Source organism: Rhinoderma darwinii, chromosome 9 (genome assembly GCF_050947455.1).
Source record: "Rhinoderma darwinii isolate aRhiDar2 chromosome 9, aRhiDar2.hap1, whole genome shotgun sequence".
In the NCBI taxonomy this organism is placed as follows: domain Eukaryota; kingdom Metazoa; phylum Chordata; class Amphibia; order Anura; family Rhinodermatidae; genus Rhinoderma; species Rhinoderma darwinii.
Window position 1 is genome coordinate 108492780 of NC_134695.1, and position 18530 is coordinate 108511309.

Consider the following 18530-nt stretch of genomic DNA (forward strand, 5'->3'; position numbering starts at 1 on the left):
ACATTATCTACGTTCTGTTTATTTCAATGAGTAATGGCCGTGGTGGTTGAGCCTTGGTAATATTAAAATTGAAAATACGAATGTATGTTTTGCTGTGTCGTTTTTCTCGCTTTGACCGTCTATGAAAATATGATAAGATATAATATTTGATTGGGGGGTTGTCATAGACATCAGTCAGTTTAAAGGATCTTCATGTTCCCAGCATTGATCAGTCTGCTTTAGGAGTGCCAGGACTTGATAGAATAATGAATTTTACACTGCGTGACTCGTTCTGTCTTCATCAATTTTCCTGGATGTGTCTCTTTGTCTCCTTAGCTAGGTAATATAAAATGTAAAGTAAACAAGGTCCTTGCCAAGTGAAGAGCATGGTGTCTGGAGAGTGCGGTGCATTAATGTGTGTTGACAATAGCGAAAGTGTGTTTTGTGAGCAAATACGGGGATGTTCTTATGAAGCTCCATCAACAGACCAAAAATACCTACTGTATGGAGACGATGTAGTAAAAGGTTTAAAGTGGTTGTAGGGACCGGTGGTTCTTCAGCTATATTATAGCCCCTTTCATACCCTCTTCTAAATCCCGAAAGAGATTGAAATCAATCGATAACTTAAGCCTACTGTGAACATATTCTTTCGGAAACATCTGTCAAGTTCTGAAAAACACCTGGTTTATATACATAGCATAAAACCAGACATAGACAATGGCGTATATACCATAAAGGCAGTTCTATGGCCCTCAGAGAGAGCGCGATCGCAGCCCTGGTTGCTCCCGTTCCTTTTGTTCCTGGGTGTCGAGAACCTGTGCAAGATGATTCTTTCCAGAAGAACTGATTTGTTTTCAGTCGAGGGTCTTAGAAAAAAAACAAAACATTTTTAAATCCCCTATTAAGGCATTCTGAGTTAGAAGGGGATCCCTTATATAAGACCTCCATCAATAAATCAGAGCATAGATTGACTTCAAAAAGTATCTCTCTAGCTAGAGGACCCCAGATTTTAGTGGATCACCTGGCATTCCAGCAGCCTTCCTGTGATCAGTTTATTTTTGGGAAGCCTTCTCATAAAAAGATAATGCCCAAAGATGACAACCCCTTTAAAGGACCCTTACATTTCCAGTGGTCAAGATGGACCCTAAAGGTAAATTTTCTGCATGAGTATAGATTAATATGTCATTCAGGGTCTGTGGAAACTTGGTGACAACCTCTATGGGCCTTGTGCTGACACTCTTTAGTGGTTGTCACCAATCTGTTAGCTGTTGAGGAGGTCACGATAACTCAGACGGGAAAGAACATAATGTTTAAAGTCTTCTTAATGGAGGCCACTTCAGGAAATTTTTCATTTTAGGTCATTTTTTTATTATTACTTGACGGACAAATTATTATTAGTTTTTTCATTAAATATAATTCAAGCTGTAAGTATAAATATAAGAAACTTGAGGTAATAATATAAGCAGGAGCGGACTGGCCCACGAGAGCACCAGAGGATCCACCTGGGGCTCAGCCTCTTACCATAGGGCCCCAAAGTTCTAGTATCGGACTGGAGGAACCACCAGAGGATCTATTCATGGACACAGTAATGGGCCCTAAAGGTCCAGCCGAAGAAAACCCCATTTGGAGGTGACTTAGGAGCCAATAACTTGCCAATGAATTGCCTATAGAGTTATTTCTTATGGGATGATCACATATAACCTATTAGATCTTATTAATGATCTGTCCTGTGTGTGCAATGGTAACAACACAGACTAAGCTACAATTAAAAGTGGACATGTACATGTTCTGCATAGACGAAGGGTGGACCCTCAAAATCATTTCCTTCGGTGGGCCCAAGGAACCCTAGTCCGGTATTGAATATAAGAGTTAGATATTGTTAGCTTTAGCCTTGAATGAATATGAACATCTGTGTGATGACAGTCCGGTGGTTATCCCCGAATTGTTGGTTGGTTCTCAAGTACTTTGCGAATTCAATGTCCACCCGGTGTTTTCTTTCATGATTTTATATGTCATGAAATGAGTCTCTCACTATATCTTGTCTCAAAGTCATAAATAAAAACATAGTTTTCCTTTCCAGATTTTTTTTAATCTTTCTTTTGGATATTGCTCGACATACAGAATTAATTTAGAGAAAATCTATAATGCATGTTCACACTCTTGACCTCACTTTAAAAAATGTGTAAATGGAAATTGCGGATTTCTGCTACATTCACACCCCAATACAAGTAAGGAGGTAGATTCTTGGATTTTACAAGAAAATTCACAACAGTGGAAATCTATAAAAAGGATTTTCTAATTTCCAAAAATGGTACAGTAAATTAAAAGTGAGGTCCTGAGTCTCATTGTGGAGAGCCTGCTCGTAGGGAGTCAGAAGGGCAATGTTCCCTGGGAAAAAGGTATGCAAAATAGCTCTCCTCTAGAAGGAAGAACAGTGTGCATTATAGAGAGAGAGTTTTGTTTGTTCTGGCGGATAGGTAGTTTGCAAATTAAAATATCCATACATATTCCTAGTGTTAGAATGAAACATCACAAACAGCATCAAACCATTGATCAAATAAGTAAAGCTGGACATGTACAAAGTGGAGTCTACAAGAAAAGAAAAAAAATCGCAACTTGTGGTGAACGCCATACTTGCACTATTTTTGTAAAGGGGCAGAGTTTAGCCAAAGAGGGCGGGTTTATCTTAATTGGCGCCAGATGCTCACATAAATTATGGCGCAAATTTTTGCCTGCTCATAGCAGGCGTAGGTTTGCATTTCTGCAGCACAGACAGCCAAAAATGCGGCAAATATATTAAGAGGTATGAGCCCCTTATATTATATTTGTCACATTTGCCACCTACTTAAATTATTTAGACGTTTGAAACGCTAGATTTAATACATTCTGCACAATAAGTTTATGCCCAATCATTACTGGAACAGATGTTTTTAAAAGTATTAGAACAGGCTCCCGAGGTTAATCTATATATATCTACCTAATGTCTTTCTATCCAGAGCCGGCCTCAGGTTGGATGGCACCCAGTGTGTAACTCTTTATTGCTCCCCTCCAAAAATTAAAAGTTAGACACATATATAGACACGCCCGCAGTGGTTCATATGTATACTATACATACATAAAGACATATTTAGACATACAGGCAAATATATATATACACATACACATAGGTAAATATATAGACGCATGCACGCACACGCACAAAGACCCATGTATACCCACACAGGCACACTTATACACAGTACAGATAATGTAGTAGTGTTACCTGCAGTCCTATGTAACACCACAGATAACACAGTGATAACTCTCTGAGTACAGATAATGTAGTAGATGTTACCTGCAGTCCTATGTAACACCACAGATAACACAGTGATAACTCTCTGAGTATAGATAATGTAGTAGATGTTACCTGCAGTCCTATGTAACACCACAGATAACACAGTGATAACTCTCTGAGTATAGATAATGCAGTAGATGTCAGGGCCTGATCACATCACCATTGCCCTTCCACTGAGGAATTCCGTCAGAGGAGTCCGTCGGCTTAACCCGTCAGCGGAAAGGCAAACGGAAACCTCAACTTCCGTTTCCCTCACCATTGAACTCAATGGTGACGGAAACCTAGCTAATGGCTTCCGTCTGTCACCGTTGCGACAGGGTACCGTTGTTTTGGACGGAATCATTAGCGCAGTTATATTAGATGTTACCTGCAGTCCTATCTAACACCACACTCTGATATCTATACACACACACATACTGGAACATATACACACAGAGACATATAGACACAAATTGGCACTTACCATCTCTCCTTGCTGCACAGGTTTCTTGAAGGACGAGCTATGGGCGGAGCTTCTTCATCTGTACTTGCAGTCTCTCTGCTTCCTCCGTGTGCGTAACGAGGAGCAGAGAACAGAGCTCAAACAGCCAGCCCAGTGGTGCCCCATACATGTGGGGAGGCTGACGCGCCCTGTGCACTCGCACAGGTTGCACACCGCTAACGCTGGCCCTGTATGTATGTATCTATCTATCTACAGCACACAAGAAAATGGTGACAGCACACTGCGAACACTAATGTCACCTAAACCACTAAATATAAATAAATATGCATTACTGCTGAATCTACTTACAAATAGGGAGGTTCTTAGCGCACATTTTTATCAAATTGTGTGAGCCCACCTGCCACGATAAGGCGACCTCTATAAGGTGGGTACCTACGCTGCACATACACCCAGAACTGGGACTAAACCTACATATATCTGGGGATGGTAGGAACCAGCATTAAACGAATTAAAATCACCCAGGGCAGAATGGGAGGAGGGCAAGATCAAAAAATGGAGGCAGTCACTACCCCCACACATATGAATCACATATCTATCTATCTATCGATCACCTTTTTTTAGACTCTATTAAAAGCTGTATAATGCCCATGTCTACCATGCCTATGACCTATGCATATGAGCTATTCTAATGACCAGGTTAAAGCCTGTGATAAATCTAATCTTTTCTGGTAAAGTTATATATATGTTTAGGAGGGAATACCAGTGACTGTAGACAAGTCTATATCGTGTAGAATAGATTGATAGGGATTAGTGATAGACTCTGCTCTCCCATGTATCAGCCCGGCTTAGAAAGGGATTTTCAATGTGTAGATCAAGTGAGTAATTAATTGTCAGGCAGAATTCTTAGAAGGAATTACCTGCAAAGAGACAAGCGGGAAGGCAGAACAATGACCTAAAGGTAGAAGGTCAGATGGATATTAAACGTTTTTTTCATGATAAAAGAATCACATTATTGTGACATTTGTTTCAGCAGGTCTTTGAAGTAGACACCTTAACCCCTTCAAGACACAGCCTGTTTTGGCCTTCAGGACACAGCCAATTTTTTCAAATCTGACATGTTTCACTTTATGTGGTAATAACTCCGGAATGCTTTTACCTATCCAAGCGATTCTGAGATTGTTTTCTCGTGACACATTGGACTTTATGTTACTGGCAAAATTTGCTCGATACATTAAGTATTTAATTGTGAAAAACACCAAAATTTAGCGAAAAATTGCAAAAATTAGCATTTTTCTAAATTTATATGTATCTGCTTGTAAGACAGATAGTAATACCACACAAAATTGTTGCTAATTAACATCCCCCATATGTCTACTTTAGATTGGCATCGTTTTTTGAACATCCTTTTATTTTTCTATGACATCACAAGGCTTAGAACTTTAGCAGCAATTTCTCACATTTTCAAGAAGATTTCAAAAGGCTATTTTTACAGGGGCCAGTTCAGTTGTGAAGTGGATTTTAGGGCCTTATATATTAGAAACCCTCGATAACTCACCCCATTTTAAAAACTTCACCCCTCAAAGTATTCAAAACAGCATTTAGAAATTTCTTAACCCTTTAGATGTTTCACAGGAATTAAGGCAAAGTAGATGTGAAATGTTCAAATTTCTTTTTTTTTTTGCAGAAATTCATTTTTCATCTATTTTTTTTGTAACACAGAAAGTTTTACCAGAGAAACGCAACGCAATATCTATTGCCCAGATTCTGCAGTTTTTAGAAATACCCCACATGTGGCCCTAGTGCGGTAATGGACTGAAGCACCGGCCTCAGAAGCAAAGGAACACTAGAGGATTTTGGGGCCTCCTTTTTATTAGAAAATATTTTAGGCTCCATGTCGGGTTTGAAAGGCTCTTGCGGCACCAAAACAGTGGAAATCCCCCAAAAGTAACCCCATTTTGGAAACTATACCCCTTGAGGAAATTATCTAGGGGTATAGTGAGCATTTTGACCCCGCAGGTTTTTTGCAGAAATTATTGGAAGTAGACCGTGAAAATGAAAATCTACATTCTTTCAAAGAAAATGTAGGTTTAGCTTATTTTTTCTAATTTCCACAAGGACTAAAAGGAGAAAATGCACCACTACTTTTGTAAAGCAATTTCTCCCGAGTAAAACAATACCCTGCATGTGGTCATAAACGGCTGTTTGGACACACGGCGGAGCTTAGAAGGGAAAGAGCGCCATTTGGCTTTTGGAGCTCAAATTTAGCAGGAATGGTTTGCGGAGACCCCCGTCGCATTTGCAAAGCCCCTAAGGGACCAAAACAGTGAACACACCAAAAAAGTTACTCCATTTAGGAAACTACACTCCTTGAAGAATCCATCTAGGGGTGTAGTGAGCATTTTGAACCCACAGGGGTTTCATAGATTTTATTAGAATTGGGCAGTGAAGATAAAAAAAATCCTTTTTTTCCAATAAGACGTAGCTTTAGCTCAACATTTTTTATTTTCTCAACAAATAAAGGAATAAAAGAACCCCAACATTTGTAAAGCAACTTCTCTGGAGTACGGCAATACCCCATTTATGGTCATAAACTGCTGTTTGGGCATACGGCAAGGATCAGAATAGAAGGAGTGCCGTTTGGCTTTTGGAGCACAGATTTTGCTGGATTGGTTTCTTGACAGCATGTCACATTTGCAAAGCTCCTAAGGTACCAGTACAGTGGAAACTCCCCAAAAGTGACTCGATTCACGAAACTACACCCCTTGAGGAATTCATCTAGGGGTGTAGTGAGCATTTTGACCCCACAGGTGTTTCATAGATTTTATTAGAATTGGGCAGTGAAAATAAAAAAAATCCTTTTTCTTCAATAAGACGTAGTTTTAGCTGAAAATGTTTCATATTCTCAACAAATAAATGAAAAAAAGCACCCCAACACTTGTAAAGCAACTTCTCCTGTGTACGGCAATACCACATATGTGGTAATAAACTGCTGATTAGGCACAGAGTAGGGCTCAGAAGGGAAGGAGCGCCATTTGGCTTTTGGAGTACAGATTTTGCTGGATTGGTTTCTGGGCGCTATGTCGCATTTGCAAAGTCCCTGTGGGACCAAAACAGTGGATCCCCCCCAGAAGTGACCCCATTTTGGAAACTACACCCCTCAAGGTATTCACCTAGGGGTGTAGTGAGCATATTAACCCCACAGGTGATTGGCAGAAATTGGTGTGCACGCGATGTTGCAGAGTGAAAATGGTTTTTCAATAGATATGCCAATATGTGGCGCCCAGCTTGTGCCACTGGAGACACACACCCCAAAAATTGTTAAAAGGGTTCTCCCGGGTATGGCGATGCCATATATGTGGAAGTAAACTGCTGTTTGGGCACGCTGTAGGGTTCAGAATGGAGGTAGCGCCATTTGGCTTTTGGAGCGTGGATTTTGCTTGTAGTAGTTTTTGTTTTGAGTCTTACTGGTGTTTCCGTTTATAATGTGGGGGTACATGTAAGGCGGGCGGAGTATATAAGGGGCATAGTCAGGTGGTATAGTGGGGTAAAAAAAAACAATAAAATAATCCATAGATGTGTGTTATGCTGTGACACAATCCTTTCTGCACAGGCCGGTGTCGCACTAATAAATGGTCTTTACTTATCCCCCTTTTGGTCCACACTCCGCACCTTTGCAGTTTGGGGAATTTTGCAGGAAAGTGTTGTCCTGGCATAATACGGGCGCCCTCGCTTCCAGCAGATATGTTTGGACCCTCCCCTTCCTGGTTCCCTAATTTTAGGGGCCTTGATAATTCGCCACTTGAAACAGAAGAAACGTTCCCCTCGGGCACAACTGCATATTTTTATTTCCTGGCTTATCGGTGCCTTGACTAATTTTATTTTTTCATAGACGTAGTGGTATGAGGGCTGTTTTTTTTTGTGTGACGAGCTGTAGCTTTTATTGGTACCATTTTGGGGTACATGCGACTTTTTGATCACTTGTTATCCTTTTTTTTTTTGGGAGGCAAGGTGACCAAAAAACAGCAATTCTGGCATATTTTTTTAGTTCTTTTTATACAGCGTTCACCACGCGTTATAAATTACATGTTACCTTTATTCTGCAGGTCAGTCCGATTCCGGTAATACCTAATTTATAGCCCTTTTTAAGTTTTACAACTTTTTGCACAATAAAATAACTTTTGTAAAGAGAATGGATTTTTTCTGTCGCCAAGTTGTGAGAGCCATAACGGTTTTAAATTTTTCGTCGACGGAGCTGTATGAGGGCTTGTTTTTAGCGAGACGAGTTATAGTTTTTATAGGTACCATTTTTGGATACATGCGACTTTTTGATCACTTTTTATTTCAATTTTTGGAAGACAAAGTGACCAAAAAATAGCAATTAAGTCAGTATTTTTTAGTTATTTTTATTACGGCGTTCACTGTGCGGAATAAATAACATAATATTTTTATAGTTAAGGTCGTTACGGTCGCAGCGATACCAAATATGTATGGCTTTATTATTTTTTTCAATAATAAAAGACTTGATAAGGGAAAAAGGGCGATTGTGTTTTGTGTTATTATTTGAAACTTTTATTGTATTTTTTACAACTTTTATTTTTACTTTTTTTACACTTTTTTTTACACTTTTCTTTAGTCCCACTAGGGGACTTGAAGGTCCAACTGTTTTTTTGATGTTCTAATACATTGCACTACCTATGTAGTGCAATGTATTAGAACTGTCAGTTGTTCACTGACAGCAAGCCGATCAGGCTCCGCCTCCGGGCGGGGCCTAATCAGCTAACGTAATGGCAGATAGGAAGCCATTGTTAGGCATCCTGTTGCCATAGTAGCAGTCGCCAGCCTTGCCATCGCATGGCAAGGCTGACGATTGCATACAAACCACTTTGATGCAGCGATTGAATTGAATCGCTGCATTGAAGGGGTTAATGCCAGGAATCGGAGCTAGCTCCGGTTTCTGGCGTTAGATCGGGGTGTCCGCTGTAACATACAGCGGACACCCACTGCTGATGACGCCGGCTCAGCTTCTGAGCCGGAAGCTGAGCCGGCGCCATCTTGCCGATGGTACCGGAAGCCTCCTGGGCCCCGCCGACGACGGGGCATAGGAGGATTCCGTTACTGGTGGACCGGGAGGTAAGTATTACCCCTCCGATCGCATTTGCAGCCACCGGCAACCCAGCGATCACGTTGCTGGGGCGCCGGTGGCTATAAACTCCTCACATGCTGCGATCTCTATTGAACGCAGCATGTGAGGGGTTAATCGGTCGGATCGGAGGCTAGCTCCGGTCCTGGCCGATACCTCAGGGTGCCAGCTGTAACATACAGCTGTCACCCGGCGGTGATGTCGCTGGCTCAGCTCCTGAGCCAGCTTCATCTCCATCACGTACAGTTACGTGGAGATGCGGGAAAAGGCCATCTCCCATCACGTAACTGTACGTGAAATGGCGGGAAGGGATTAAAGAAAATAATTGTATGCAAAAAGTCGTAAAGGGAATGCGTCATCAGAAAATGACCTAGAGCTTAAATCAAGTTTTTATGTTAAACATATTTTTAGAGAATTCTTGATGATTTTTATTTTTAATTTTTGACGCCATTATCTATGTTAAAAAATAATCCTCAATATGAAAATAAAGAATTTGCAAAAAAATAAATTAAAAAAAATATCCTCGAAAAACATGCAGTTTTTACTCTGGCCACTGAGCTTCACAATAGGCTGACCCTTCCTGTTCTGTAGAGATTAGATTTCAGCAATCATTTCATTATCACCATATGATGGACACAGCTCCACTCCTCCCTAAACAATAACCTCTGAAAATATCACAGAGCATGCTCACGACATTCTCAAGATGCCTGCTCCTTACAGAAAATAGAAAAAAAAAATCTAAAAAAAAATTATCATCACTCTCTGGTTTTAATTTGGAAGAAAAATTATACGTGATACATTCAATTTTAAGGGATTGTCTAAGATTAAAAGAAAAGCGGACTATATATATTTTTTTTAGAAATAACACGAGAGTGCCGCTGTTCCTGGGAATATAGCCAACCCTTGACTATGATAAGCTAGGTGACCACCATTGTTGGAGCTATACGGTTGGTCTTATTAGTTGTCACCCAGCATTTATACAAACAAATATAACAAAAAAATGGCTGAATTTAATTTCTGAAGACCCATAGAGTTCTGATCACCCAAGTTGGGGAACTGGGACAGGGATACAATTACCAGGATACTAGGCAGAAGACTTGTTGTAGCGCCCCTGGTGCCTGGGCCTAATGACGCCAAAAGGCTGGGAAAATATATAATGTGATATTGTGATATTTGCTGCATCCTATTGATTGTATTGGGAAACAGAGTCCTCGACTTTATCTCAAAGAGACTATAAAGTGGAATGGTTCTCCCTGGGAACCAAAAACTTGTGTTCTAAAGCTTTATACGTCATCAGCAGCACTTACAATAATATTGGATTATTGCTCTAATTCCACTGACTCAGCACCCGGCCAGACTTTGTGACTTTTGGTTTATCCTGGTTACAATTTACAATGAAAGGTTAGAGAATTGTTACGTTTCCTTCTCCCACAGCTAGTTGGCCTGTGATCAGATTTATCAAAGGAAAAGTGGAGTAGTTGCCCATGACAACCAATCAGGTTGGTCTTTTCATTTTTCAAAGGGACTTTGCAAAATGAGAGGTGGAATCTGATTGGTTGCCATGGGTAACTAGTCCACTTTTCTTTTGCACCAATTTGGATAATTCTTCCCCATTGTCTATACCAGGGGTCAGCAACTTTTGGCACTCCAGCTGTTCTGAAACTACAATTTCCAGCATGCCCTAACAGCCATTGGCTGGAATATTAGAGCCTTTGACTGTCAGGGCATGGTGGTAGTTGTAGTTTCACAACAGCTGGAGGGCCGAAAGTTGCTGACCCCTGGTGTAGATTAATTTTAATTTTATTTTTTTAAATGATGCATAGGAATAGTGAAGCAATTGGGTTGCAGCTTTCATTTAAAAAATGGCCTCTGAAAAATGAGAGCTAGGATCTGATTGGTTGCTATATATTGCTGGTCCAATTTTATTTTAAAATTATTTGTATCTACACAATACAGTAATCCCATAATCTAGAACCTGATGGTTTGGAATCTCTGGTTCGTGGACACTGGGGAAAAAAATATATTCCCAGTGACAAATTAGCAGGATACCAGGAGATCGCCCTATGATACAGCTCTGGTCTTGGGTGGAGATCTGGACGTCTGACAGCTAAGGACAATTACAGTATTTAGGCGGGGGGACGGGGGGACGGGGGGACGACAGTGGACCTGAAGTGCAAGGTGTGAAAATAGAGCAGAGTGAACCATTAGTGTCCTTCCTTAGGTCTGTCACAACTTACAAACTCTCCTACACATGAGGACAGGCATTCTCTTGACCTGGTCTTCTTCCGTCTTTGCTCAGTTTCTGACTTTAATAACTCTCCTCTCCTGCTCTCTGATCACAACCTTCTCTCCTTCAGGCCTGGTTTACATGAGCGTGTGCGTTTTGCGCACGCAAAAAACGCGGCGTTTTGCGTGCGCAAAAGGCAATTAACAGCTCCGTGTGTCATCAGCGTGTGATGCGCGGCTGCGTTCAGTCGTTTCATCAGAACAGAACCCTAACTGAAATAAACGGAAGCCATATGTTTCCGTTTGAATCACCATTGATATCAATGATGACGGATCCGGTGCAAATGGTTTCCATTGTGCAAGGGTTCCATTGTTTTGACAGAAGCAACAGCCGACTACGGTAAATAAATAAATAAATACATAAATAAATAGATAGATACAACCCACAAGAAAATGGCGACAGCACACTGCGAACACTAATGCCACCTAAGCCGCTAAATATAAATAAATATGCATTACTGCTAAATCTACTTACAAATAGTGAGGTTCTTAGCGCACATTTTGATCAAATTGTGTGAGCCCACCTGCCATGACAAGGCGACCTCTATGAGGTGGGAACCTACGCAAAAGGTACATAACAGCTCCGTGTGTCAGCAGTGTATGATGCGTGGCTGCGTGATTTTCTCGCAGCCGCCATCATTATGATACTCCGTTTGGATGTTTGTAAACAGAAAAGCACGTGGTGCTTTTCTGTTTACATTCAGAGTTTGACAGCTGTTGCGCGAATCACGCTGTTCGCACGGAAGTGCTTCCATGCGGCATGCGTGGTTTTCACGCACCCATTGATTTCAATGGGTGCGTGATGCGCGAACAGCGCACAAATATAGGACATGTCGTGAGTTTTTTTCAGCGGACTCACGCTGAGCAAAACTCACGGACTGTCTGCATGCCCCCATAGACTTACATAGGTCCGTACGACACGCGTGAAAAGCACCCGCGTCGCACGGACGTATATCACACTCGTGTAAACGAGGCCTCACAATCACAAATTCTCTGTCCCCTAAGAACATGTCTACTCATCAGACATACAGAAATCTACATGTCATTAACACTCAGCAACTCATAGACAGTCTACAGTCCTCATTGTCTCCTATCTCTTCCCTCTCCTGTCCCAATCTGGCTGCCAAACATTACAACAACACTCTCAAAATTACTTTATGTGAAGCAGCCCCCCCCCCCCTACACTCCGAAGCACCTGTCAAAGATGTCCAAAACCCTGGCACACGCCTCAATCCCGCTTTCTTCAGCGGTGCTTGAGATGTGCCGAACATCTGTGGAGAAAATCGTATTTGTCAGCAGACTTCCCTTATTACAAATTTATGCTGAGAACTTACAACTCTGCCCCTCACCGCGCCAAACAAGTCTATTTCACTTCTCTCATCTCCACACTATCTAACAATCCAAAACGCCTTTGATACTTTTCACTCCCTCCTTGGTTCTAAAGTGCAGACGCCAATCACAGATCTCAGTGCTGAAGACCTGGCCCCTTATTTTAAAGTTAAAATTGACAACATCTGGCATGATATTATCTCCCAGTCCCCTAGTAACATCGATCCCCTTCCCTCCCGCACTCCCTCTTCTTGACTTTCAGCATTTGACCCAATAACAGAAGAAGTCTCTAGGCTCCTCTCTTCTTCTCGTCCTACTACCTGCCCTAGTGATCCTATCCCCTCACACCTCCTCCAGTCCCTCTCCCCTCACACCTCCTCCAGTCCCTCTCCCCGGCTCTCACTAGTCACCTGACTACAATATTTAACCTCTCTCTTTCCTCTGGTATCTTTCCCTCCTCTTTTAAACATGCCATTATAAACCCATTACTGAAAAAACCAACCCTTGACCCATCCAGCGCTGCCAACTACCGACCAGTCTCTAATCTGCCCTTCATCTCCAAACTCCTGGAACGCTTGGTCTACTCTCGCCTTACCCGTTATCCTCCTGCTAGCTTAATTCTTGACCCCTTACAATCTGGTTTCCGCACTCTGCACTCCACAGAATCTGCCCTTACTAAAGTCTCAAACGATCCCTTGGAGCTAAATCTAACAGCAAATACTCTGATTCTTCTGGATCTCTCTGCAGCCTTTGACACTGTAGACCACCAACTCCTACCAATCATGCTCCACTTTATTGTCCTTAAAGACACGGCGCCCTCTTGGTTTTCTTCCTATCTCTCTGACCGCTCGTTCAGTGTGTCATTTGCTGGTACTACTTCTTCTCCTCTTCCCCTTGCTATCGGGGTTCCTCAGGGATCAGTCCTAGGTCCGCTCCTCTTTTCTCTCTACACAGCCCCTATTGGACAAAACATCAGCAGATTTGGCTTCCAGTACCATCTCTACGCTAATGACACCCAATTATATGCCTCTTCCCATGACATCACCCCGGCTCTAATACAGAAAACCAGTGATTGTCTGTCCACTGTCTCTAACATCATGTCCTCTCTCTATCTGAAACTGAATCTTTCTAAAACTGAGCTCCTTGTGTTCCCACCATCTACTAACCTCCCTAATCCTGATGTCTCCATCTCAGTGTGTGGCACTACCATCACTCCTAAGCAGCACGCCCGCTGTATCAGGGTTATTTTTTATTCAGATCTTTCCTTTACTTCGCACATTCAATCCCTTGCACGCTACTGTCACTTCACCTTAAAAACATCTCCAAAATCCGCCCTTCTCTTACTGTGGAAACAGCCAAAACTCTCATTGTCGCTCTGATTCACTCTGGTCCTGACTCCTGTAACTCATAACTAATCGGTCTGACCCTCACCAAACTCTCCCCTCTCCAATCTAGTCTTAATGCAGCAGCCAGCCTCATCTTTCTGACCAACCAATACACCAACGCCTCTAATCTGTGCCAGTCACTGCACTGGTTGCCCATTCCCTTCAGAATTAAATTCAAACTTATTACTCTCACCCACAAAGCTCTCCACAGTGCTGCACCTCCCTACATCTCCTCCCTCTTCTCCGTCTACCACCCTACTCAGGCTCTACATTCTGCAAAACGACCTTAGATTGATAACCACCATAATCCGAATCTCCCACTACCGTCTCTAAGACTTCTCTCGTGCTGCACCCGTCCTCTGGCATGCGCTACCCCAAACAATCAGATTAATTCCCAACATCCACCGTTTTAAACATGCCCTAAAAACACATCTTTTTAGACAGGTTTATCGCATTCCCTAATCTTACTGCTTTCCCTGGCCCCCTTTACATTAGTCATGAGGACTTGACCCCCTCATTCAGCAGTACCCCCCACACTCCTTGCACCCTAATACACTTCATGCCTGTCATACACGGATACTGGCTGGTGACCGGCTCATGCAGCTTTATGTGTACTACTCCATGTGTATAAAAGATGGCTGGACCATTGTACTGAACAAGCGCTTTTTTACATTTTGTGTCTCCCTTATTTCCTCATAGATTGTAAGCTCTTGATCAGGGTTCTCGTTTCTCTTGCTTGAATTGTAAATTAGTTTTGTCACTTTCTAATGTCTGATATTGTCTGTGCATGAACCCTCTGAATTGTAAAGTGCTGCGGAATATATTGGCGTTAAAAAGATTATTATTATTTCCTTCCTTCCTTTCCTTCCCTTCTTTTCCCTGTGCAATTGTTTCCATCTATTCGGCCGGATCTGCGACAGGGGCCCCTAGGGGCCAGTTCATACGTTGAGGATTTCATGCGGATTTGTGTTGTGGAATATGCAGAGCAGATGGACGTGTCTTTTTTCAACCGTACTAACGATGTATGTAATGCAAGTTGGTTGGGTTTTTACAATCCAAAACCACATGCAGCATATTTTTACATTACGGATTTATAGATGCGGAAAGTAATTTTAAATCCGCAACATGCCCATTCCCTGCCGTGTACATTGCAAATCAACTGCAGATTTTCATCATAGAAATCAATTACATGTTAAAATCTGCAACGAAATCCGCACCATATATTGCACTTGCGGGTTTCTAAATGCGGATTAATCTGCAGAATTTATCCAAATCAAATCCTGAACGTGTGAACTGACCCTAACAGTGCCTCTAACGCAGATGTAAACGAGGCCTAACTTCTTTGTTTTCAAATTTTAATATAGATCTATCTATCTATCTATTTATCTATCTATCTATCTATCTATCTATCTATCTATCTATCTATCTATCTATCTATCTATCTATCTATCTATCTATCTATCTATCTATCTATCTATCTATCTATCTATCTATCTATCTATCTATCTATCTATCTCATATCTATCTATCCCATATCTATCTATCTCATATCTATCTATCTCATATCTATCTATCTCATATCTATCTATCTATCTATCTATCTATCTATCTATCTATCTATCTATCTCATATCTATCTATCTATCTATCTATCTATCTATCTATCTATCTATCTATCTATCTATCTATCTATCTATCTATCTATCTATCTATCTATCTATCTATCTATCTCATATCTATCTATCCCATATCTCTCTATCTCATATCTATCTATCTCATATCTATCTATCTCATATCTATCTATCTATCTATCTATCTATCTATCTATCTATCTCATATCTATCTATCTCATATCTATCTATCTATCTATCTATCTATCTATCTATCTATCTATCTATCTATCTATCTATCTATCTATCTATCTATCTATCTATCTATCTATCTATCTATCTATCATCTATCTCTCTATCTCTCTATCTATCACACAAGAAAATGGTGACAGCACACTGCGAACACTAATACCACCCAAGTCATTAAATATAAATAAATATGCATTACTGCTGAATCTACTTACAATAAGGAGGTTCTTAGTGCACATTTTGATCAAATTGTGTGAGCCCACCTGCCACGACAAGGCGACCCTCTATGGAGGTGGGAACCTACTCTGCACATACACCCAGAACTGGGACTAAGCCTACATATTCTTGGGGATGGTAGGAACCAGCATTAAACTAATTAAAATCACCCAGGGCAGAATGGGAGGAGTGCTATCTATCTATCTATCTATCTATCTATCTATCTATCTATCTATCTATCTATCTATCTATCTATCTATCTATCTATCTATCTATCTATCGAAAAATCCAGAGCAGCACAGTGGGAGAATATATGTAAAAGTAACAAACTTTAGAATGCACGCCACAGGAGTCTGGCCAGAATCAATATGTTCAAAAAAGAGGCAGCACTGCAAAAAATAAAAATCAATCTAGAGGGTTTATTCCATGTGCAACGTTTCGGTTCCCAATCTGGAAACTTTCTCAAACCTTGAGAAAGGTTCCAGATTAGGAACCGAAACGTCACGCATGGAATAAACCCATAAGAAATTGAGCCTAGTAGTAAGATATTGGTTCCAAAGTCTCCTCCAAATAAGGTTGTCTTCTGATAGACCGTTGGGTCCCATTAATGTGTCCATAAATGGATCCTCTGGTACTCTGGTGGGCAAGTCCAACATTCAACTACAGGACGAACATACAAACTTCATACAGATGTTGTCCTGAGCGGATTCAAACTCAAGTCCCCAGTGCTGTAACATTCCTATAATATCAGACAGTTCCATCTTCTTTGGTAAATAATGTAACATTTTTTTCATGGCACCTAAGTAGATATTCTCCAGTGTGCCAATGATATCTTCTTTGGCCACTTAATCTGTCCTGATGAAATGCAAAACATTAGTCATTTTTTTGCTGATTTAATTATCTCTTTTTTTTCCGTATGTAACGCTGACACTTTAAATGTCATTTTCCCAAATTAAGATAAATGACATAAAATTAGACAATTGCATTTTACCAGCTATACCTGTCAAAGCTCATGCAATGTAAAAGGGTTGCCTATATTTTTTTTTAATAAAAAAATTCAACATGTTAATATTTTTTTAAAAACATATCTGTTAACCCTTTCCAGATACAGCAGTGACATCTGTGATGAGTTTGATTTTTAGCTGAGCGCATTCCATTTGATGCATCCCATGTTTACAATGCAAAAGCTGGTGAACGACTAATTAATTTTGATCAGATTGATTTTGGCATCAATCTCTCCGAGCTTGCACAGATGGGCACTTTGGTAAACAATACACACTCAAGTTTAATGTGGCATTAAGTTGTGTCATTCCAAATTTGTCATTTGATGACTTAAAGGGCACGAGAGGCTGACCTATAAAACGTACATCTGAATAACCTTAAAGAATTACATCGCAAAAGATATGATACCTAGAGGTTTACGCCTCAGGAAAACTCCAACTTTCATCTACACGGAAGAATTTCTAAAGGAATGGAACCAGACCCTCTCCACATGTTCCATGAATTTGATGAAACTAATTACTAAACAAGAGGAGATTAAACTATCCGAATTAGACATCAATATCACTGATATTAGAAAATCAATTGATGTTTATTCTGACTCACCTTCCTTTTCTTTTCTTCAAATCCGTACAACGACTGCTATTGATAAATTAGATCAATCCATTGCTGAAACGAAAAAAAGCAAGTTCCAACGAGATATGAGAGATTATACGTATAACGAAATTTACAATTGGAGTCAGAGAACAAGAAACTACACAAGACCTAGACCCATTCTCAAAAAACGGAACCAATACCGCAACCAATACAGGGATTTACCGAACAGAGTGAGTTTCAGCTCCACAGAACCAGACTCCGCTGACGGCCTGTCAGAAGATGATAATTCAAGGACTCGCCCACACTCTACCCATAGAACACAAAACCAAAGTTATCAGTCAAAAAACGAGGTAGGAGGGGGGGCAGGAAGCACAAATCGAATAAATCAAGATTTCAACCGTTGTCTGCGCCCCCGGAAATTCCAACAGTACTAGAATTGAACGTCACCAACTTATCTTCCTTCACTCTAACCACGGCACAAACTGAAGTTTTATCCTTGGGTCTCAATTTTGCTCCAAAAAACAATTTCAACCTATTTAATACGCTACTGGACATTAATAAATTTATTCGTAATTTGACTGTGAAAAAACATTTCCTTGGGCAGGAGACCCTCCCTCTGGATGATGTTCCAACTTCATCTCCCCCTACCACATCTGTTGAAGAGTGCGTCCTTCCAGCTCATCCGCCACCTAGTCTCGAACAATTCTCCTTTCAAGAACTTACCACCTTAGCAGCTCTGGATCACCTGCGTACGGAAAACTCTAATCAAACGATGACCACAGCCCCAAATTTTCGTACTTCCAACCCCAAGTTCTACCCAACGAACTCTAGAACTGACTCGATGGACCGTTTCCAAACGGTAATGGAAAAAGAATTACAAAACCTGGCGGACAGCCTCAAATCCCAATACCCAACAACAAATATGACGATCCAACACAAACAAGCGGTTAAGTCTTTACATGACA